Below are 25,441 nucleotides of genomic sequence, written 5' to 3' on the forward strand. Positions count from 1 at the left end.
GTTTTAAAAGACTTTTTGTCATGGTTTTGGATTTGTTATTTTCATTTACCACCTTTATTATTTTGAAATGTTTTCCTCCTTGTGTCTTATCCAACCTGATCTCACCAGAATGCGTGACTCCACCACGACTCCTTAACACCACAATGCGTGGTGGAGTCACGAACTTTGTTACATTTACGTGTCGGCACCACGCAAACAACCCCAATGTAAAGTGAATGAGGCTCCTTTGTCGTGGTGCACACACGCATTTCTACAACGTCCCACAGTGAGCTTTTATTCTATACAATGTTTTTTAAATCTACTTTATAGCTTGTAGTAACTCACAGGAGGCTTCTTTTATTTTATTTTTATTCATAATTATTTTTATTTTTCGTCAGAATGTAAAAATTACATTAGTTACGAATTTGTGTTCTCAAAAAACAGTGCATTGTGTGTAATGCAACTGTGATTTTTATTAAATTAGTTAGTTTTTAAGGAAGGCCAGAGCTTCAGCTGTGTCCAATAGATTGTTCCCTTTAGTTAACGTTATTTAAAAGATAATGATCATGTCCCCTGTATTATATTACGAGCGTCCATTCCCATTGGATAACGGAGAATTTTACACCCGGAAGTAAGTAGCCTATTCTCCTTACTGTCGATTGATTTTACAGTGATATCTGCACTACTCATCGACTAAAAAACACCAAATTGTCCTTGTTAATTACACAACATTGATTGGTTTGAATTGTGTACAATGCTTTTGTATTTTCCCCCTTCGATTCGGAGAAACAAATATTTTTTCGGAGTTTTTGGACGGCAGAAGACACTACACTACCCAGAATCCTCAGCTATCGTTTGGGACTACACCATGTGCTGAGCTTGACAAACCCCGTGATCAGTCCTCAAGCTCTTTGATTGGTTGACCTCCAACTGCATTCCATATGAAAAAAAACGTTTCGTAAAAGAGAAAATCATACTTTATTCAGCAGTGCTTGCTTTACTCTTTGAAAGTCATCACATGAATGCATTGTAATAAATGGTTTGGCTGCATTAAATATTACACATCTGTCGTAGTTCTTTATTTATCTACAGAGATCGGGCATCAGAATAGACCGGAAACTATTCTTTTACCGTTCTGTTTTAATTTCACAATAAAGTTAGTAGTAATATTTTGTTTTGATATTATTGTTTTTTATTAACTACTAGACGACTGGGTCATGTTAAGACCATCTTTTTTTTGTTGCTATGGTTTTTTTCCATCGCTTTTGTGTTACAAATATCAAAACAATAACAAAATAATATTCGTCGTAAACTAAACCGGAAACAGCAGTATATTTTATTTTGTTAACACTGTAAACTTGACAGCCTTTTAACCTATGCTTTTAACCCAAACCACCTACTGGTTAAAGCACGTTATTACACGTTTAGAGTAATTGCAATGCAGGAAGATTGTGTTGCTTTTTAATGACTGTTTAAAATGCCTTTTTCTTAATGTCTTTCATTTTTGTAAAGCACTTTTGAATGTGTTATATTTTATGAAAACATTTAAATATTAAGAGTACATACAAAATAGTGGGAAAGTAGAAGGTCAATTATATAAATATAGAATAAAAAATATCAAGAAGATACTCAAATGATATTTAGAGTAAAACAGTTTAGTGCCTGATAGAAGGATGTGCTAACTAATAAGGCTTTATTTAAAGAAATGTGCAGAATACGACAGTGTAATGGTGGAGGTACACACACATTGATAGATGTCTTGTAATGCACTGTTGAGGAACCTGTGACCCAAGTTTTTCATTCATTGCATAACTACACTGTTGTGTATATGAAACCTTAGAAAATCTTGAAATCTTGAAAGGGATGTGCAAAATAGGAATTATATACAGTCTTTAATGAACTATTAGAGAATAACGAGTAATGAATATGCTTTAAACGGATCTGCAGATAAATATTTAGTCTTCTCAAGCACCAACTATCAAATATCTCTCCTGATTGTTGGCACTTGACAATCACCTTCACTGAATTTCATTCAGGTGTAACTAAAGTCTGATTTAAGGGTTGTTTATATTTCACATCATTAATCCAAATCTGTAAAGTATCTACAATAAATGTAGTGGAGTAAAAATACCAGGTTAACCTTAAAGAAAGCCCTCAGGATTATAAAAGACCCCATCACCCCAGCCACAAACTGTTCTGTCTGCTGCAGTCTGGCAGGCGGTACCGCAGCATCCGGACTAAAACCACCAGACACAGAGACAGCTTCATCCCACAGGCTATACGATTATTAAACACCTGAACTTAGAAATAACATTCATCTGGCTGCAACTTAGAAATTATTGATCTAATATATCATATTCCAATCACTTGTATATAGACTCTTATTGCACTATTTCACTATTTGTTATGTGTATCTGTTTTATTACGTAGCACTGTTGGAGGAGCCTGTGACCTAAGGGGGGGGGGGGGGGTAGGACACGTTCGATTCCTGTTTTGAATAGTGTGCCGTCAATGGGTTTCATTCCATTTCAAAGTCCTTTTTGACGCTCTGTGTAAACTTCGCGCATCCAATCACAGAGCTTGAGGACTGATCACGGGGTTTGTCAAGCTAAGCACATGGTGTAGTCCCAAACGATAGCTGAGGATTCTGGGTAGTGCAGTGTCTTCGGCCATCCTAAAACTCCGAAAAAATATTTGTTTCTCCGAATTGAAGGGGGAAAATACAAAAGCATTGCACACAATTCAAACCAATCAATGTTGTGTAATTAACAAGGACAATTTGGTGTTTTTTAGTCGATGAGTAGTGCAGATTTCACTGTAAAATCAATCGACAGTAAGGAGAATAGGCTACTTACTTCCGGGTGTAAAATTCTCCGTTATCCAATGGGAATGGACGCTCGTAATACAATACAGGGGACATGATCATTATCTTTTAAATAACGTTAACTAAAGGGAACAATCTATTTGACACAGCTGAAGCTCTGGCCTTCCTTAAAAACTAACTAATTTAATAAAAATCACAGTTGCATTACACACAATGCACTGTTTTTTGAGAACACAAATTCGTAACTAATGTAATTTTTACATTCTGACAAAAAATAAAAATAATTATGAATACAAATAAAATAAAAGAAGCCTCCCGTGAGTTACTACAAGCTATAAAGTAGATTTAAAAAACGTTGTATAGAATAAAAGCTCACTGCGGGACGTTGTAGAAATGCGTGTGTGCACCACGACAAAGGAGCCTCATTCACTTTACATTGGGGTTGTTTACGTGGTGCCGACACGTAAATGTAACAAAGTTCGTGACTCCACCACGCATTGTGGTGTTAAGGAGTCGTGGTGGAGTCACGCATTCTGGTGAGATCAGGTTGGTCTTATCTGGTCCTGCTTCCTGTGTTTGCCTCCCTGTCTTTAGTTTCCCTGGTGTGTCTGATTGTGTTTCTGCCTCCCCTCCCCTGCCCAGCTGTGTCTTGTCCTGTGATTACCCTTCTAATAATAATAATAATAATAATAATTTCAATTTATATAGCGCCTTTCACGAAACCCAAGGACGCTTTACAATGGGAAGTAACAAAACAAAAGGTAATAATAAATATACAGAGCAATAGCAGGAAATAAGTGACTGTAAATTAGTTGAGGCCAAAGGCCTGAGTGAACAGATGGTGTTTGAGGTGTTTTTTGAAGGTGTCCAGAGAGTCTGCATTCCTGATTGCAGAGGGGAGAGAATTCCAGAGGGTGGGGGCTGCGACACTGAAGGCTCTGTTGCCAAATGTTTTCAGCTTGGAGCGCTGGATGGAGAGCAGCCCTTTGTCAGAGGACCGCAGGTGACGAGAGGGGGTGTAGGGCTGAAGGAGGTTAGAGATGTATGGAGGGGCTAGGGAGTGGAGAGATTTGTAGGTTAGCAGGAGGAGTTTGTACTGGATGCGTGACTTGACCGGGAGCCAGTGAAGGTGGATGAGGGTAGGGGTGATGTGCTGCCAGGGCTTAGTGTGGGTGAGGGGCCTGGCTGCAGAGTTCTGGACGTACTGGAGCCTGTCCAGGGCTTTGCTGGTGACCCCGAACAGAACTCCATTGCAGTAGTCCAGACGAGAGGAGATGAAGGTATGAATTAATGTTTCTGCAATGGAGTCGGGGAGAGAGGGCCGGAGTCTGGAGATGTTTCGTAGGTGAAAGAAAGCAGTTTTGACAGTAGACCTGATGTGGGAGTTGAAGGTGAGGCTAGAGTCCAGAGTGACGCCCAGGCTGCGAACCTCAGGGGAAGGGTGGATGGAGCCGCCATCGATGGTGAGGAGCAGATCTCCAACCTTCCGGAGTAGTGTTTTTGGGGCCACAACCATGAGCTCTGTTTTGTTATTGTTGAGTTTAAGTAGATTTTTTGACATCCAGGCTTGGATGTCGCTGAGGCAGTTGACAAGTGACAGTGGGGGTAGCTGGGATGATGGATTGGTACTGATGTAGAGTTGGGTGTCGTCGGCATAGGAGTGAAAGTTGAGACCATGTCGGCGGATGATTTCACCGAGGGGGAGCATGTAGATGTTGAATAGAAGGGGGCCGAGCACTGAACCTTGCGGCACACCTTGGTTCACAGGGGCTGGGGGAGAGCTGGATTTTCCGATGGTCACAAACTGTTGCCTGTTGGAGAGGTAGGAATGGAACCAGGAGAGGGCTGTACCAGAGAGGCCAAGGTAGACGGATAGGCGGTTGAGTAGGATAGTGTGGGAGACTGTGTTGAATGCGGCGGAGATGTCCAGGAGGATGAGGATGCTGACGAGGCCTGAATCGGCGGCTATGAGGAGGTCATTGGTTATTTTAATAAGGGCCGTCTCTGTGCTGTAGTTGGATCTGAAGCCTGATTGGAAGGGTTCATAGAGCTCATGGTCGGACATATGATGGTGGAGCTGGGCAGCAACTGCTCTTTCCATGATCTTGGTAAGAAACGGAAGGTTGGAGATCGGCCGGAAGTTGCTGGGGTCCTCGGGGTCCAGACCAGGTTTTTTGATGATGGGGGTGACAGCTGCTATCTTGAGGACGGCGGGAACCTTGCCTGATTCCAGGGAGGAGTTGATGATTTGAACAATGGTGGAGCAGAGAATGGGTAGGCAAGTTTTGACCAGAGCAGAGGGCATGGGGTCGAGGGAGCAGGTTGTAGCCTTAGCTTTTGAGACAAGTTTGGTAACCTGTGTGGCATCCACTGGTGCAAAGGAGGAGAGACAACATTGAGGCAGGTGTTGAGTTGAACGAACACTGACTGGAGGTGGTGTGGCATGTGGATGGGATTGGGCAGAGGCCTGGAGTTCCTGGTGGATGGAGTTGACTTTGTCCTCAAAGAAGTCAAGGAACCTGGTGCAAAGCTCGGGGGCGTCTGCTGGGTTGGGAGGGTCAATTGGGCGGAGTAGGCGGTTTATGGTGGAGAAGAGCATACGGGGGTGGTGTTGCTGGTCACCGAGTGAGGAGTAGTATTGTGCCTTAGCTTTTGAGAGGGCGTCCTTGTAGGATTGTACATGTTCTCTATACGCCTCCAGATGGACGGTGAGGCCAGATTTTTTGTGGAGCCGCTCCAGTTGGCGGCCAGAGGCTTTCATGGCACGGAGACTGGTGGTGAACCAGGGGGCTGAGTGGGTGAAGGAGTAATGAGGGGGGCAAGTGAGTCGAGACTCAGGGAAAGAGCAGTGTTGTACTGGGCTACCAGTCCGTCAACCGAGGTGTCAGGGGGATCGGAGGCCAGGTGGCTAGATATGAGGCTGGTTATGGCTGGTGCGCTCACTGATTTTAGGCTCCTGTAGGTGATTGTCCGCAGTACAAGCTGTCTGGGGAGGGCGATAGGCACAGTGAACAGGATGGCATGATGGTCGGAGACAGCCAGGTTGAGGCACTGCAGGTGGGATGCAGTTGTGCCAGAGGTACATACCAAATCCAGGGTGTGGCCTTTGGCATGGGTGGGATCATGGACATGCTGTTCAAAATTGAAGCAGTCCAGAAGTGCCAGGAAGTCAGAGGCAAATGTGCAACTGGGTGAGTCCACATGAATGTTAAAGTCTCCAAGAAGGAGCGTAGATTGGGACATGGAGCAGATTGAGGTGAGTAGCTCAGATAGTTCCGACAGGAAGATGGCAGAGGCTTTGGGGGGGGCGATATATAAGAACAGCCTGGAGCTGTGCAGATCCAGATAAAGTGAAGGCAAGACATTCAAGTGAGGTGGTGTTGGGTACAGGAAGCTCTTTGATCGAGATGTTTGCCCTGTATATTACAGCCAGCCCACCGCCCCGACCAGTGGAGCGGGGCTTTTGGAGGTAGACATAGCCAGGAGGTGTGGCTTGGTTGAGTAATAGGAAGTCCTGTCCAGTTTGCCATGTTTCGGTTAAGCAGAGGAAATGAAGTTTATGATCAGTTATAATGTCATTGATCAGAGGTCCTTTTTTGTTCAGTGATCGAACATTCTGCAGCATGAATGTTGCATTGTTGTTTGTAGTTGTTGAGGCACAGGGGATGAATGGGCTGATGACGTCGATACAGCTGAGAGGTCTCAGATTACAGCTATGCACGTAGGGTGTGCTCTGATGACGTCGGCGAAGTGCGACGGACCGCCTGTCTGTCTGTGTGGTGGGGATGTCATGGTCAGAGTTAACAAACTTGCGACGTGCAGCCCTATGCACATAGCGGGGACGGCGAAGGAGTCCAAATGATCGTATTGTAGTGAGGCAGTTAGGAGTGTTGTGGCAGACAAGATTCCACATTTGCAGAGCGGAATATTTCCAGAGAGCCATGTCAGCAGGCACAGTGGCACAGAGGAGCAGCGGCTAGCTACGAGCTGCTAAGCAGGGGCTAGGCGGCAGCTATATTGAGAAGCCGGCAGTGGCTAGCAATGAAATGCTAACAAGAAACTGGGTAGCAGCTGAGTTGAGGGGACAGACTGGGGATGTGGAGAAGGAAATGAAGCTCCTGAGATCCCAGGTTGAAGAGGATGGCTGGTAGCTACGCAGGAGCTAGCGGCTGAACGGCGGCTAGCAGTGACAGCCGATCGTCAGCTAGCAGTGACAGCTGATCGTTGGAGAATGTGTAAGTGTAATAGGTACACAGTCAATAGATCCAGACAGTTATGATAGCTTTTAGCAGACTATTTGCAGTTGATTTGTGCTTGTTAGAACACAGAAACACGCGAAAAAAACAGCAGAGAAAACACGATTTTTGGCTACGAAGTGAAGCGGCGACAAACACACCAGCGTCCTCACTCACGCAACAGCCAAAGGGTCTCTTCTGTGTATTTAGTCTTGTCTTCCGCTATGCTCCATGTCTGTTCGTCGTCGTTTCATGTCCATGCTACCTGTCGTCTCTTCTTGTCCATGTTCTCTGCCTCACCTATGCTTGTCCAAGTCTCCTGCTTGTTCCTGTCTGTCGTGCTCCCCGGTTTTGGTTTTGTTAATTAGTTTCTTGTTTTTCATGTCTTCGGCTTTTTTTTTGGAATAAAGCTCGCTTTTTGTTAACCAAACCTTTGTATTTTTTAACTGCACTTGGGTCCTATGTTACCCACCCTGACAGTACGAACAGACCAGTATGGACCCAGCAGTTTTTTAATTTAGCCAAGAGCTTTATGAGCTTAAAGGGCCATTACTACTGATCATAATTCCAATTGTTGAGGTATAGGCTACTAAAATAGATTTACACTGTGCAATTTTCTAAACTCACATTGGTTTCTCATACAGCATCTCTAAAGTATGTGTATTCACTCTCTGTCCTAAACGGCTTGTTGGAGCTCCTGCCCCCCCCCCCCTTCCTGTGAGCCCAGTGTGCTCTGATTGGTCGGGACATTGAGAGGCTCGTTGCTGCGATCTGCGGGGAGGAGCGGACAGGCTTCCGGGACGGCAAAAAAAGTCCGACATTATACGATTTAAAATAAGAAGAATAATTGTGGCTTGATATTGAGTAAGAAAATGTTTTTATGAACCCCACAGCTTCCGGTCTTCCAAGACCCGATCGGACAAAAGGACGTGGTGCAGGCAAGAAACACACTACCAATAGAAATACATTGCTTTTAAAATTGTTCTGTGTGACATGAGAAAAAGGGGAAAATGGTGTTGGTGAACACGAATCAATAGATTAAATGTCGTGACTATAACACAAAATGCTGTGAGACTGGGTTGAATTATGGTAGGGGCATGGTTGTGTTGTGATAAAATGTTTACTGTGAGTGAAATACCATGTCTTACAGCTCCCTCAGCACCAATGAAGACAAAGAACAAAAACCAGACAAAGGCATTCTTTCACTGACATTTCCCTAGTCGTTAAAGAACGAATGTAGGAAAGAAATGTGTCGCAAAAGAGGACATCAAATAAATCTCATCTTTCTTCCTATTTCAGACAAAAGCATTTCAGAGGTGTGAATTATTGGCACTTTATGTTATTTTACACCTCTCCTCTCTAATGATCCCAGATGTTCAAATAAAGCCGTTTCCACACTTCAACACCTCGAGTGGGATTAGTATCCAGGTTTCAAGCAAATGAAAGGATTGTCTATCGGCGTGTTCTGAGGTACCTCTCTGCAAAAGGGGACTTTCCTGGGGGGGCAGTCTGGGGTGAATGGCCTGACATAAGGCTAGATCTGGTGCATCAAACCCCTGTGGCACAGCAATGGAGACAGCACCCTGGCCTGCGTGCAGAGGAAGCACTCTCAAATGGAAGCGCTGGCTTTTTGGATACCATTAATTTGCAGTGACAGTTGGGCTTTCATCGACCACAGTGCTGTATAAGAGGGGTCAACCTTAATGTGGAGCTCAGACTCTTATTTGATGTGTTAGAATAAAAGAATAGGGAGGAAACTGTCTCCCTTTTACATACATTTGGTTAAACAGCAGCTGGCAGTCAGCTGTAATTACACACCTAAGCTCGTGCATTATGTATGCCACATTTTAAAATCCATTAAAAGTAATTTGGTCTCCTCTAAAACCTGTCATTATCGATTGACTTTACTGTAATTGCTGATTTAAGCCCCCCAAAGATTTTCTGCCGGGTGATTAAGGATGTAGGCGCGCTGCAAGGGTGTGCAGGAAACATGCACTGATCAAGTCGCTATAAAACTCTCAAGCACACGTAGTATTTCACCCGGTGGTCAGCCACTAAAGCCGGGGCCTGGATTCAATATCTGATTGGAGTGGATGGAGGTTTTACAACTCCGATCATTCATATAGCGCGCTGCTCCTCCTCAGCTGATGATTTGTACACTAATAAGGCTGTGGTTTACTTCCACAGCAGCTACTAAATTGGTATTGCATTCATCTTCAGCATTGCAGGAGAAATGCACAGTGCTGACTTCACACAGTGACTCTGCAAACCACAATTAGCTGCAACTCCCCATCTGTGGTAGAGACCTGCAGAAGAGCCTGGGAGAGATAGAGTAATCGATTAGCATGGCCTTGTTAAAACGGCTCTTAAAGCCCTGTGTTAACATTTAACGTCATGAGCCTTTGGTTATGTTTCTGGGGAGGCTTAATAATTCCAAAGCAAGTCCAGAGAGTGTTAGGCCAACAGCAGTTCAGTGATGTAAAGTTAAATGGGCTCTCAATTGCTTCTGTATGGCTTTAAACTGCGAAATGATTGAGAGTGCAGTGACGTTTGAGGACAGCTGTAGGTGTAGTGGATGATAATGAACAGTGCCTGTGTGTGTGATGTGATATAGTGTAGTGCTGTGCTTTATAACTGAAGCATAGTGTGTACATTTCAATTATGAAATAGATCTGTTCTTCCTCCGTTTTGCAAAAAAAACAGCAATGACACCATACCCTAACACTTACTTAAGAATTCAAGTTTGTTTGAGGATGATTCTTACAGAAACGTGAAACAGCTTCAATTATTTGGATTTAAGAATTTAATATTCACTTAAAATATCAAAGATTAAAACAAAAAGGAACAAACCTCTCACGTAAGGAAACGTTGTACTTGATTTCCCTTCATATCCCTGCGTCAGTTCAAACTGCATCGCTCTACCACTGTGAATCAAACTGTGCTTTGTTTCGGACAGTAAACACATCAGATGAAGCGTAATTGGGCACTGGTTCAGAGATGACAGCATATGTAGCAGCCACCTGAACAGAGTCCATGCCAGCCCTGGGTTGGGGCAGATACGGTGGGGGTCTATACAAAAGACTCCCATGGCACCAGCAGATGGCTGAGAGGCTGACCAAGTATGGCGATTCAATCTGCCGCTATTATCCAAGGTGGGCCAACTTCCTCCCGCCAGCAGGTCGTCTCTTTCATCACGCGCTCGCTCTCCAAAACTAATGTCTCCTGTGTGCATCAGCTGGGTTGTTGTATAGCTGCTGTGGGTGGAGATGAATGAGAACTACGGAGTCATGCCCGCAATTTGGGGAATATCACTTGCCACATCTTAGCAGGTATTAGCTTATTCGTTGTTCCCGCGTCCCAGGAGAGAAGCTTAAAAAGTAAGAGACAATGGAGTCTCTGAGAAAGGTCAAATGGGTTACTTTAATTAAATGGCGTGGTAATAAAACAAACAGAAGGTAAGTGGGAGAGAGAGGCTGCAGCTCCCTCTTGCAGTCCGGGCCGTGGAAAAGAGACTCAAGACACATTCGTTCTTCCCGCTTGTATCCCCCTTCGCTCCTCCTCTCTGGGGGCTGTGATGTAATCTTCCGCCCTCCTTTCACCAATGTTCGATATCGCATATAACAGATGATTTAGACGTTTGTATATTCATCGTATAGCTTCACACGCCTTTTCACCTCTTACTCTCTTTCATGACTTTTTATTGAATGCATTTTAACGGCTACAATCGTTGTTTACTCAAAAACGGAAGTCAAGCTTACTGGTGATATTTCGGAGATCCCATCCGGAATAGCTTTTCAAAATAAACTTTAGCCACAGGCGAATGCTAACCGGAAATGTTTTCACAATAAAACAGTTTTAAGATTACTGTATGTTTAAACCAAAATACATCATTAAACATTGATTTTAATTTCTTACACAGGTAAATCCTTAAATGGTGGAAAGCTCTCGGGAGCCTAATTAATTTATATCTATCAGTTTATACCTAAATACAAATATTTTATCTCGGGCTGTCAACGTTAATGCTTTAAAGGTGGGGTAGGTCATTTTGGAGAAACCAGTTCGAGTGTGCTAGAATTTGAAAATACACAACCGGAAAAAATCTGTTACTTCCTTACAGAGCCCCTCCTCCAACACACACAAATGCGCATATGACCAATGAGGGCACGAGATAAGTTTGTGCACAGATGGAAGGCTGACAGGCAGGTAGGCCATCCAGTTACTTTAGCCGGGCCGGCTCAGATGATTGGTTGTGCTTTTTACAGTACTACGGCTTCCACAGATGAATTTTATGGATTTTTTGTCAAAGCACTTAAGATATATTCATTGCTATCGGGATGTTAAGAGCATTCCATGGAATATAACAAAAAGTGTATCTCGAGCCGGTTTCTCAAACTTACCTACCCCAACTTTAATGCTTGTGATTGATCTGTAAAATTGAACTCAACTTTATCACTTTACCAAGTGGGACTGAAATGTCCTCCAGTTATTCCCGCTTGAATGTATATCATATATTGCATGGCAGTGAAAAGGAAAAGTGAAGGAACTGGCTCAAACTACATGTATTGCACTGAGTCTAGCAGCACACCTAATGCATGCCAAAGGAAACGGTACGTGTTCGCTCTAGTTGTGGTAAAAACAGAGAAAAGGGCCTTTTGGCAAACCATGTGCAATTTTCTTGAAGTTGGACAGGAGTGGGAGATAGAGGACAAGATCACCATAACAGGAACAGATAGTGCTTGCAGTATGATAGTGCCGAAGAGAATACCACCGTTCGAGCCCTGTGTAGCACACATTATACGAAGGGATATCAGAGTGACTTTCCAAGAAAGCGGCTTTGTAAATGCTTTAGCTACATTCTCTGAAAATCTTTTGGAGAGTCGGCATGTTTTGACTACAGGCAGATATTTGTATGACCAGGCCAAGAGTCGGTTTATTATAAAGACTGGAGAACAGTTAGTCAGAATGGGTGGCGGCATACCATGTGCAATATTTGCTTTTATTATTCATTTCCTGTTTTCCTTGGCCAGGGCTTTCTATTGAAACCATTCACTTAAAGAGCCTGTGACACGAGTTTCCCCCATCATCCAAACCCATCAATTTGAGTAAATATTGTCCCCTTGAAAACCTTTACTGAACTGATTTTGGATATTTGTACTTTGATAACCATTAATCTGCCCTTCAATGTTGACAATTTTCTGGATCTTCTCGGGGATTCTTCAAGTCCCGCCAAATGATGTGTGACGTCATTGCGGGCACAGCGCTCCAGCTGCACCGTTCAGGATCCCAGCATCTGCATGTAGACGCACGATGGCGCACACAGCAGCAAGCTCAGACAGCGATGACAGTTTAATTTTGAACGTGTCTGAGAGCTCATATGAGGCTGAAGGATCGGTTTATGTTGTATCTGTTAGAAGTTTAGGAATGAGGTGCGTCAATATGGGCGATCATATGGTCATGTAGCCAGTGGTGGAATGGGACTAAAAATCATCCCGGGACTCTCGACCAGCCCACTTCGGTACCGCTAGTAAATTGTCAACGGGGGGCAGCCTCGCTGCGGGGAAACGGTGGACCTAGTGTCCCGATCGGAGTGGGAATAATAATAATAATAATCCGTGCATTTTATCCATTAATTTCCTCAACATTGTGGTAAAAAAAACACACGTTTAATCCATGTTGGTGTACTACAACTACAAAAGCATCGGTTTGTTTTCTCATCAGGAAATGCAGACCGGCTCAAACAAACGATTTTTAATCATCATCCTCACGATCATTTGATGTATCATATGTTCGCCGAATTGACATGAAAGCACTAATAAATGTAGTTTCATCCACTTGAGTTTACAACTACAAAAATAATCGATTTGTTTTTATATCACATCCTACGGGAGGAAATTCAGCAGCTCTCACTCCCGATTTTTAATCCTAATGTAATCATCATCTTCACCACGATCATTTATGTTTATGTCGCCGAATTGACATGAAAGCACTGACGAATATGAATATACTGTAGTCAACTTCATTAAAACATTATTAACGTGCCTAAACTCAGTAATTCACCATTTCTACGCATGACAACACACTTTGTCCGTGTTTGGCTCTCTCGCCGCACAGTGAAGCGTTCCCGCATTGACGTCACTTCCGGCTTCCCCCAAAACTTCAAAATGAGTCGAAGGAATTTCCCCGCGATGTTCGAAATTATTGATATTTAACGGAACGGTATCGATTTTCTTTTTTAAACTGACGGTTCGAGATGACTAGTAGCCCAATATTTCATTGCACAACAGTTGTTGGGATGCTGTCACAGGCTCTTTAAGAGAGATAATGAATTTGAAAGAAGAAAGGGAAAAACAAGTATGATTTAATCATATGTGCTTGTAGCTGCGTGCATCCATTTATCTCTGTATGCTAGTGCACCTGTTCAGTATCTGTGTCGGAGCATGTCTACAAAAGTCATGATTAAATTAGAGAAAAAACACAAAAAACCATTCAATTACTTTCCCCAGACAAAAAAAATGTGTATCCTGGCATTGTTTGCACAGAAGCCTAGATCAATAATTGGGTAAACAATTAAGTAAGAACTCCCTCCTTTCAGTAAAGGCCAGAAAACACAGGGTTTGAAGAGGTTATCCTTCAATTGAATTACTTAAAATCTGATTAAAGAGATATTTCCATTGAAGGAGGGCAGATGAAACACACACAAGCACAGCTCAACAGAACATTTAGCAGCACGTTTACTTCTGTAAGAGGCTGTAATGAGGGCCAGCCACATATCACTGTTTAATCTTCCATGGCACAGTTTCTATTAGAAGCCAGACAAATGATGGTTGGTAGGGAAAAGGAAAGGTCAGCCTATTCTCCGGCTCATTGATCGTCTGATTTTCTACCCAAGTTGCCTTTGTGTCCCATCGTCTGACTTTATGATCTGAAGTATCGTTTGCCACATGTCAGGCACCAGCACCGACAGCTGCTGATCATGACGGTCGTGTAGTTACAAGGCATGCATACGCACAAAGCAGAAACACGTGTTCATCAAGTCAGAACCGTTCCAATGTAGTATATATATATCTCTGCAAGATGGTCCGTCTTTTCCTTCTTTCTGCCCTGCACATTCCTTCCCACTTATCGTCTAAGTCTTCTGCACAGTTTAAGTTCAGTCTTTGCCTACGGGTCTGAGGCACTTACCTGGCAGACCAATCTCACTTTTTCTCAGATGTTTTCTTCTTCTCGTTCCGATCATCAGCCAACTTTTACTCCTCCTTCACACTGCTTCATCTTGGACACCACCATGTTCAGCTCGGCTGCCCACGGGAAGGAATAAATGATGGGCAAAGCACAGAAAAAAGGTTCTCAGAGACAAAAAGGTGCAATGAGTTTTGCCTGTTGTTGAAGATGAATGTGTATTTTTTTTGTGACTTTGCGCCCCTATAGTTTCAAATACAATTCACCTGAACGCTCATGTCGTAAAAATGGAAAGCCTTAACGTTAACCTGCATTTGTTATGATTACATCATTATGTCCGGATCCGGACCGAATCCGGACCAAACCCTGTGTCCCATTATAAAACAAATACAAAATAACAACCCGATTCCGATTTAAACTAAAGTGGACCTATTATGCTATATTAGAAACATATATTGTAGGGCCATACCTATACAAAACATGTCTGTGAAGTTTTTTGCTTAAAATACCAAACAGATCACCCATTGTAGCCATGCCTCATACTGCTCATACCCCTCTTTTGCAGCCCTGGCCCCGTCTCAGGTCGGTTAAATGAAATAGAGCATGGAGAGACGCAAGGAATCCACGAGAATCAGGGAAATGAGTTTTAAGAGCAATGGGACGTCCTTTCCCATTGTCACGTGAAGCGACGTCCGTTTGTGATGATGCCGCACAGCTGTTCCTCTGACAGCAGCCAGCTCTGTCCCCGTTGTTTTCACACACACCCCCGCCTCTGTTAGTACACATTTACTGACATAAACATTTGTATCATCTGTTGTAGACACAAATACATTAAATAAAATAAGAACTCATTCTCAAAAAAGGTAAATGCCATTCTTAAAATGTAGAAACGAACAATAGTTTGATTAATATTGATTAGAGTGCACAATAGAAATAAAATAATTCAGAGAAGAAAAACAGATATGTTATCTATCAAGACCCAGTTAGATTAACATTCATTGGACTGCACACTTTGTTTGTGTGGATATTGATAGAGATTTTGAGGGATAACTTGTCCGCTTTCCAAATCTCCACGCGTCCCTAACAAGCTGGTTATCATACAGGAAGGAATCCAGAGCATACAATTAACCGTTAAACAATAATCTACTTTAATGGTAATATGACAATGCAATACAATCAATACATTACCATACAAAGCCATATCATATCATATGCGTAATGTCAGGAATATGCCTACTCCTGGCCCTTGTTCACGGGCTGCCACGACCTTCCGGTCCGGGCGGCGCGAGAAGAGAGAGAGAACAAAAAGATGCATGGCTCTCAAATACCAACAGAAACAGGAAGGGGTGGAGTTTAACTGGTCGTCTTTTCCGGTCATCTCAAACAAACACCTCTGGCCTTCACTGCCTCCTATTTCTGCAGCCTCCACACATGCACACATCCCCCCACATTCCAGAGACCACAGTGGGGTCTTGCTCCACCTCCCCCACAGAGCAATAAAACCCTGTTTACTCTAAACAGCCCTTGTTTATAGCCCTTTTAGTCCTCACATTTATGAATGGATAAAACAGAGAAATCAATATAAAACACAAACACAGGTATTGTTTGAACAGTATTCACTTAACTGCTACTATTGATAATTACCAGAGAAACTCAAAGGGACCTCTTTTAATATCTGGAAATTGCAACAAGACTTTCTGCCATTTCAAATGTAACACACTTCTTAAATATCAGATGCTGCAATATGTAGCAAATTAACATTTTAAATAGCACTTAATGACTACGGTTTGGCAGCTGAATTAAAAGCTAAGCAGGTCAGTGAAAAACTACCAGTTGAAACCCATTAAGGTCATTTAGGAAGAAGGTACCAATATACATGTTGGATAGAAAGAGATTTAACCTTTCCAAACACAACATGTCTGATGCCATGGTGTGCATTGCAGTAGGCCTTGATGTATATAATGCGCTCCTGCAAGAGCAGGATCAGTCCAGGCGCCGTCGGGCACGACTACAACAGGTTAATGGAGGTAAGCATTGTAGTGGACATTTTTATTATATCCTTATATGCTTAAACCAAATGCTTCTCATTTCCTGAGATGTACCGTTTTCTTCCTTTCTACTCTACTTTGGGTTTATTCCCAGGCGCTTCAAGGCCACAGAGCTGCTTTGGCTACTGGGAGACTCACACACAGTCACACAAGAACTTCCCTTCTCTGAGAACCGTTATGCTATCTACAGCTCAAGGACAGAAGATGTCTAATAACAATGTGACCGTGTGAAGACAGATTTCTAACATTCCCACTCCTTTTCTATATAAGCTCTGTTACCACATTGTACTGCGCACACTCACGCAGACTATTCTATGCTCTGTGAGACCTGTGTCTATTTTTTATTGTATCTTATGTTATTTGAAGCTTGAAATAAATAACTAGAAAGACAAGCTCTGTCTGATTCACCATTTATTTGTTTTGATCACTTTGACTTGTACTCTCCAGCCGTGTTGGGTCATAGATTTCCATAACAGCATCACTAGTCTGTTGCAGTATGAATGGTTTCACCAACTACAGCAATTTCATGTAAGATCAATGAATTGTCAGTTTCTTTATTTTGCAGATGGATGTCGATCCCATAGCCATTTTAAACCCTCATGTGCCAGTCCTTGCTATGTTCTTTGATGGCCAGAAGGACCTCATGAAGGACTACAGACTGGGGCGCCAGTCTCTGGAGGCCCTGCTGAGGATCCTGCCATCAAAGAACACACAAGGCTGGTCACATGAGGTGAATATTTTAATTACCCTTTATTGGTTGGCACACGGCTTGTCATACAGTGTGGTGTCCCGGGACTTTGATGTCCCCAAGTCGACCGTCTGCAGACTGGTGCACACTGGAGTAAAACAAATTGCAGCCCTTCGCCCGGAGGTCATCAAACTGCCCCCCATTCTTACCATTCATTGTGATCACAGTCTTTCCTGGCTTGAGGCTCAATGACTCTGATGCACAACCACAGATTTAGTCCGGGATCTCCACAGGTATAAACCGCACTGGAAAGAAATTCAAATGGGAATGTGATGTGTTGATGTGTAGTAGAGATATCACTTAAAAAGCAATCGACAGTAAGGAGAATACATTTATTTATTTATTTTTATTTATCCAGGAATGTCCCATTGAGATACAAGATCTCTTCTTCCAGGGAGTCCTGACCAACACGGCACACAACAAGTTTCAACATAAAACAAGGGCATTAAACAAAAAAAACATACAATTCAAATATAAATACAGAAGGCCATTTGTGCAGTGGCAAGAAGCATAATCACATCAGCAATAGCATCAGGTAAAAAAGTTACATGTTTCATGAAGGGCTAATCGTAGCATACCTTTAAAAGCATTTACAGTAGGAAGAGCCTCTAGACAAAGTTTTACTTGCAGCGTATTCCATAAAAAGGGAGCATAGTGGGAGAAGGCAGCTTTACCAAGCTCTGACTGCATCAAAGGAACATTGAAAAGCATCCCATTTGCTGCTCGTCTGGTATTAAAAAAGCAAGTATAAAAGGACAGAAGTCTGGAGATATATAAGGGCAGCTTACCTAGCAATGACTTAAGGATACAAATCAACATGTGTGATTGTCTTCTTTGGTACACAGAGGACCATCCTAAGGACTGATACAAAGTGCAGTGGTGGGTGCGAGAGCCTGCACCCGTTACAAAACGTATAGCAGTATGGTACGCAGAATCCAGCTTTTTAAGCAGGGAGGAAGAAGCATGCATATAGATCACATCGCCATAGTCTAATACAGACAGAAAGGAACTCTGCACAATTCTCTTCCTGGCTTCAGACGGGAAACATGTATTTAAACGAAAGAAAAAGCCCAGTTTAGGTCTAAGTTTTCTCAGTAGGTTCCCAATATGAACATCAAAGGCCATCTTTTCATCAATCCATATGCCCAGATATTTGTAGGATGCTACTTTGTCAAGGCATGTCCCTTCCAGTGTCAGAATCGGAGGGACAGCTGTATTAGCGAGAGAGCGAGAGAAGGTCATGTACTTGGTCTTTTTTGCATTAAGGACCAGTCTTAGCCTTAGCAAGGAGTGTTGCAATGTATTAAAAGCATCCTGTAGAAGCTCTATGGCCTGAGTTAAAGAGGAAGCCACTGTGTAAACAACTGTATCATTGGCGTATAAATGAAACCGTGCTGGGTTTATCCCATTTCCTAGTTCATTTATAAAGATGGAGAATAAGACAGGGGCCAAAATAGAACCTTGTGGAACACCTTTGTTTACAGTAAGAGCAGCTGAGGTATAATCTTCTACTGAGACACACCGAGTTCTTTCAGATAGTTTTTAAACCAGCTCAAAGCCATTTTGCCAAGACCTATGCAGCCAAGCCTCTGCAGTAGCAATGCATGATCCACAGAATCAAAAGCTTTAGACAGATCAACAAACAATGCTGCACAGTGTTTTTTCTTGTCTAGTGCTTCAATTATGTCATTTGAGACTAGCATAGCCGCTGAAGTAGTACTATGGCCTGATCTGAAGCCTGACTGAGACTCGTTAAGAATATTATGGTCAGTTAGAAACTTTTTCAGTTGTTCGTTTACAAGAGATTCAAAGACTTTGGCCATTACAGACAGTCTGGAAATAGGGCGATACTTATTTAGGTCAGAGGGGTCTCCGCCCTTTAACAAGGGGAGAACCATGGCCGACTTCCATGAGCTAGGTAATTCACCAGCATAAAGACTGAGATTCAGAATAGAGGTTATGGGTTCTGCAATCAGACCTGCAGCAACTTTGAAGAAGAACGGCTCTATCTTGTCTGGGCCTGAAGATTTCTTTACATCTAGGCTCATTAAAGCTTTGTAAACCTGAGAGGTCAAGATGGGGGCAAAGGTGAACAGTTGATCAGGGTCAAGTGGCGGAGGACCTGGCTCTCCTTCTGCAGCGATCATCCCTGAGTTGCTAGAATCAAAGATTGAGCCAGCAGAAATAAAATGATTATTAAAGCTGTCTGCAATATCCATTTTGCCCTTGATTTCACTCTGATTTACCCTTAAGAGATCAGGAAGGCTGTTTAGAGTGATAGAACCTGAGGAGGATTTAACAAGTTTCCAAAACTTTGCAGGGTTATTCAAATTGTCATGTATTGCATTAAGATAGTAGGCACATTTAGAGTCTTTAATCAGCTTAGTGCATTTGTTTCTTAATGTCCTATACAGATTCCAATCTAATGGAATATTCGATTTCTTTGCTTTAGCCCAGGCAGTGTCTCTCTGTCGAATGAGAGAGGATATAGAATCATTAAACCAGGGGTTGTCTTTACCGCTTATCCTAGATGTCCTAAAAGGAGCATGCTTGTCACATATAGCCAAGAAGGTGGATTTAAAATAATTCATGCTAACTCAACATCGGTCATAAGTGAAACAATGTGTAAATCACTATTAAAAACATCATGTAGAAACGCCTGCTCATCGAAATGTTTGAATCGCCTCTTGTGAATGAAACGTGGCTTTCCTTTAGGGATCTTACAGGTTCTCACACAAGCAATTGCGCAGTGGTCGCTTATATCATTACAAAACGTGCCTACTGCGGAGAAACAGTGACGTGCGTTTGTAAGAATAACATCAATCAAAGTGGACTTCTCTAAATCTTTTTGGTTTAACCGAGTTGGCGAGTTAACTAGTTGCACCAAACAGAGAGAGTCACAAGTGTCCTTGAAAGAGTTTTGTAAATCCGTTTGCCAGTCCCAGTTTAGGTCTCCGAGTAAAACCATCTCGGATTTAGTCCAGCTATGGAGAAGATTGGAGAGTATATTCGTGGCTTCGCTTGAGGCAGCGGGCGGGCGGTAGCATCCGACCACTATAATGTCTGAACCACTTGGGAGCAATAGTTTAATTACATAGTTCAAAGCATTTTGGTTTTGTTAGGGATTCGATGCAGGTGCAGTCTAAATGGTTTTTAACATAAATCGCAACCCCGCCCCCTTTTCACACACGGTCTGTTCTAAAGACATTGTAATCTTTTATATTTATCATATCATTTGTAATCGACTTTTTGAGCCACGTCTCAGAAAGGACAATGATATCAGAGTCAGTCGAATCGGCCCATATTCTGATGGAGTCCATTTTATTAATCATGCTGCGAACATTAAGGTGAAAAAGACGTAATCCGTCTAAACTCCTCTGGCGTTTGCAGCTGAGACAGTTCTGGGCCTGGATTCGGTTTCACGTTACCCGACATCAGGAGTAGGAGAATTAGAAGCCTGGTCCTCCTCGCTGGGCTGGTCGGCTTGCCATCGCAAGTGCGCGCTGCATAGGGGGAAAGTCTCCCATTTCCCTGGGCCCATAGACAGCGTAGTCCTCGCAGCAGAACCCCGGGTAGATGAGACGTCCATGAGAGAAGGTCCTCCGCGAGCAGCGGGGTTGTCATCATGGCAAAAACTCTTACTGAATCCGGGGAAGCCATGGTGCCTGGGGTAGGCCACACATCAAGAGCAGGTGTGTCTTGTGGGTGTTCAGCGTCGGGAGCGACACCGGTCCCGGAGATCCCCAGCACCAGGTAGCCGACCAGGTAGAATAGCAGAGGAGGTAGCCACATCATTATGTATATATATGTATATGCCTGACAGTCCTTAAACAGCTGGCAGGGCCGACAGGAGCTAGCTTAGCAGCTAATGTTACTAAGCTGCTAACGTTAATGCAGCTATTAACGTTATTATAAAAAAAAAAAAAAACACATTTCTATAAAGTATTCTTCTCGATGTCTGCGGCGGCGGCGGAGGAGGAGGTACATACTTCCAGGTGTAAAATTCTCCGTTATCCAATGGGAATGGACGCTCACATTGCCTTTAACTGCCGCCGACATGAACGAATGCGGTGCTTCCCTGAGCGTCAAATACCGCCATCGATGGGAATACATTGCAATCAGTTGAGACTCGGTGCGTCACAACTGTACGCCAAAAGACCAAGCGTCGTTCCTGGACTATCAGGGAGTGAGACTGTGTTGAAAATAAACATGAAACGTAACATAAACCTGATTACTAGTAAACTAAACATGACATGGGTAAACAAGAACTAAACACATCAACATTAACTGACCTTGCAATGATGTTACAGCTTGCACTTTCTACTGAATTGAAGAGGACTATTGTTACAACTGGAGCACACAAAAACTGATAGGACCCAAATGCACGACTCCAGACAAAAGATGATTCAAAAAAGGTTTTTACTGTGGTGATAAGCAAGGTAATCCATTCTCAAGGTTCAAAAACGATCTGGCACTGAGCACAGGGAACACACAGAATATATACACAAACAAGGGACTCTACAGGTGCAAACAATAAGGGCGGGGCAGGTAATCAGGTCCGTGAACATACTGATAAGGTAGGAGTCGAACTACCTGAAATGAGAAAGGAAATAAAAAAGTAAAACAGGAAATGGCAGACACGGACTTGACAATATAAACTAACAGAGAAATAATATTAACAAATCTGAGGAGACACAACAACTATAACATATTGACGAACTGTACTGTACAGTACTGTATGTAGGATTCCAAGGGCATCTCTCTACTGTTTTGATCACCAGTATAAATCCTATGCATTTTGCCTGAGCACCGAGAACATTGCCACCTTGAGGAATGACAGCCTGGAGTGGGCTGCCAAGCTCTTCCAATGGAGAGCTGATGGTCTAGCACTATCATTGTTTCCAGCACTACAGTTTAGCTAAAAGACATTCAGCCATAGCAGCTCTTCAATTATTCACCCCTCTTCAGTTTACCTGATGGTGTGGCAAAGCTGCTGTTTAATAGCCTTTGCACATGCAGAGCCATACCAACATGTTATTGTTGTACGGATCAGATGCCTTCACACAACCTACATCAAAATCAATTGTTGGTGACATATTTGATGACAAGAATAACATTGTTGTCACTAACTTTAAACCTTATTTGCTGGCTCCAGACAATGCAATATTGTGTCTTTACCTAAGGGCAAACTGTTAGTTCTGAAATTGAAGTCACTGCAGAAGTAATTTATCTAATGACCAGCAGCTTTCGCCTCCACTGGTTGCAAAAATAAGTCCCGTTGCGTAGAAGGTTATGAAAAGATTGTCCTTTTCAAACTGATTTATTACCTCAGTAAACATATTCCCAATTAGACTAAATTAAATAATGTTGTCCACTGTAGAAAATTGTAGTCAACAAACCAATAGGTGACATCACAGTGACTGTGTACTCCAGGATTATAAGTTAATAAACTCACCTCCATAGCTTTTCAATTAATGAAACCGGGTGTTGGAAAAAACATCATTTTGTAGAGAAATTGTTGTCACTTCTGTGTCATGAGTCATGACAGGTAGCCTATATGATACACAATGAGGCCACCTTAACATGCAAATTCCTGCGGAAGAGTTACTTCAGCATCTGAGTCACTCTTTTATAAAGGTTTTTAAGCATGCTCAAATAAAATGTGTTCCAATGTACTGGAAAGTTTTAGTGCAAGGGCGACTACACAGATGATTCTTTGGTAAATACAACTGAATACAGTAGTTATCATGTGTAACCATTGGCCTATACATTTTAGTTTACATTTTAGGAACAACTTTCATTACCCATTTTCTGGCTCTTTGCCTGTGCTGGCATCAGCACCGGAATCTAACAAAATAGAACAATGAACCAAGCCAGCCAATATTACTAACCTAGTTTGGTAGACTCCCCTGCCCAACTCCTGTTCTGGCAAGACAACAGCAACAACAACTCAGTGTTCCGAGCGCCAAATCTTGGCTTTCACAACCAATCCCCAGGAAGTCAGCGGGCGTTGGAGCACATTTCTGCTGGCCAAATGGTGGTACTACAACCTCCCTGTCTGTCATGTGATGTAATTTGGGCCCAAATTACTTTTTCCTGTTAACTCACATTGGACAAGAGAAGGTAAAACAGTGAATACTGCCTACTACCTAGGACGAACACGTGAACAGCCCTTATATATATATTATATGTGATATACCAGTACAGCCTTCTTACAGTGCTTACTTTTTTATGCTGATTTTGCTATTTTTATTTTCTGAAAACTTCGAGCAGCGGCTCCTGGACATTAACTTATCACTGGGACAATTATTCTTCGTAAATAGACGGAGGGTTTCAATATTTTTACGACGACCTCAGTCTTACAGTAACGTGGCCTAGCAACAGCTAAAGTCTGGTACTGCATGCTATTTAGCTTAAGCTAGTTTGCAGAAAAATGCCTCCGTTCTCTACAGATGACTTTCACAAACTTCTACAGAAGATGGCCGTGTTGGAAATGAAAATGCAACGGTTGGAAGTTAACGTGGAAGTGAATGGACTAGGTTGGAATGACACCACTTTACCAGTGTTGCAAAATAATGGACAAAGGCATGCTGACTCACAGCTAGTTAGCAGCTACAAGGATTCCAAGGAACAGGAGGGCTGTGTACCGGGTAATAAATCTACAAGTGGTAGTCCTCCCTGGAACTCTCTGGGTGCAAGGCCGAAGAGTAAATAATTTCCATGGTATTTGGGAGGACGGATAACAGGCAGAGCCCAGTGCTCTGAAATCTTTGATGCGACCGGCTGGCCTGCATTGTTATCACCCAGGAAGAGCACCTCTTCAACCCCTGTTCCTACTAGGAAACAGCCATGGACAGCTGCTAAAGGGAGAACTACAAACAATTATCCTAAACCACTGAGTGTGCCAATCCAGAACAGATACGCTCCGCTGACCGAGAACCGGAGATCTCTTTCTGATGACCTGGATAGCCTGTCCTCTTCACACAGCAGGGTAAGGACCAATAGCTACTCCAAAAGTAAAAGGCTAGAGGGAAAGCTAACGACTGGGCCTGAAACTCTGATTGTGGGTGACTCTGCTGTAAGAGATGTAAAGGTGTGTGTTGTAAGAACAACAACAAAGTACTCTGTTTTCCCAAGGATTTGGTCTCTGACTTGCTGAGAAGATCCTGTATATTGGGGCTGAACATCCGCTGTGAAGAATATGGTACTGCACATTGGAACAAATGATGTTGTGAAACAACAGTCAGAAGTGCTGAAGAAGACTTTAAATGTTTGTTGGAAACTGTCAGCTCTCAAATGCGGAGATGTTCATCAGTGGCCCTCTACCGCCAGTCAGAAGAGGAGTGGAGAGATTCAGCAGATTGTTTGCACTGAACACGTGGCTTTCAACTGCCTGCATGGCCGTATCTACCATTGAGGTCACCGAGGTCTGGACCTCGGTAATTTTTTTCGAGCTGTGTATATAAGAAAACTTGTGAAATAATTGCACTAAACGGGGTTCTTTGTAGTAGTTTCCATTTACTGAAAATAATATAAAATTAGAAGGAAAAAACGATGAAACAATACAGATTTCAGTATTCTGAGCCCCTACTCTCCCCATAACTGACGGCAACAAAGTCCGACATTATTCAATTAAAATAAAGAAGTAAACACAATAAGTGTGGCTTGATATTGAGTTAGAAAAAGGTTGATAAACGCTGTGAGAATGGATCTGCGGAGAGCATTTTGCCGCGATCCCAACTCGTCTATTACCAACGTTCAGGGAGCTCTATGCTAGTCAATGGGACTCCCTGATAGTTGAAACTCAACGCTAAAGGGCCCCCCCTTGCGTTGGAAAGTGACGACAGGGACCCTGAAATAACGTCAACATAGGCCGAGTTGGGAGTGAGAATGTGTTGGCCTGTACTGACCATTCTGTCAATTTTATTGACAACTTTAACTTTTTCTGGGACCGCAGACATCTTTTTAAGGCAAATGGAGTTTGCCTGAACAAGTCAGGAGTGAAATTGTTTATCTCTAACATATTCAACTGCCTGCGTAATCAATCTGTTCCCTCTGCCAAGGACAAACAACAAGAGAAAGACACAACACATCACTCAGAAAACCTTGAAAATGTATCACTGCACCCGCCTGAGGAATGTCTTGATTATGTGAGACAAATGGAGTTGTCTCCACCGCCCTTCACCCCCCCTATCACCTCTGAGGATACTCTTCCTTCACCCCACAGCTCTCTCTACTCTCCGTTCACCCTTTCACCCTCCTGGAGATCGCTGAACACACGAGGGAGATACAGAGGGTTGGCATCAATTCCTTCCTGGAGTTCAATGACCAAATTAAGGCGATACGCAGGGTTCGCAGCATGTCCTTTACCCCCGCTCCTCAACGACGGCCATCAAAATCACCAAAAAGCACCATCTCCCCCGTCTTC

The sequence above is a fragment of the Pseudochaenichthys georgianus genome, chromosome 1, assembly GCF_902827115.2.
Source record: "Pseudochaenichthys georgianus chromosome 1, fPseGeo1.2, whole genome shotgun sequence".
In the NCBI taxonomy this organism is placed as follows: Eukaryota; Metazoa; Chordata; class Actinopteri; order Perciformes; family Channichthyidae; genus Pseudochaenichthys; species Pseudochaenichthys georgianus.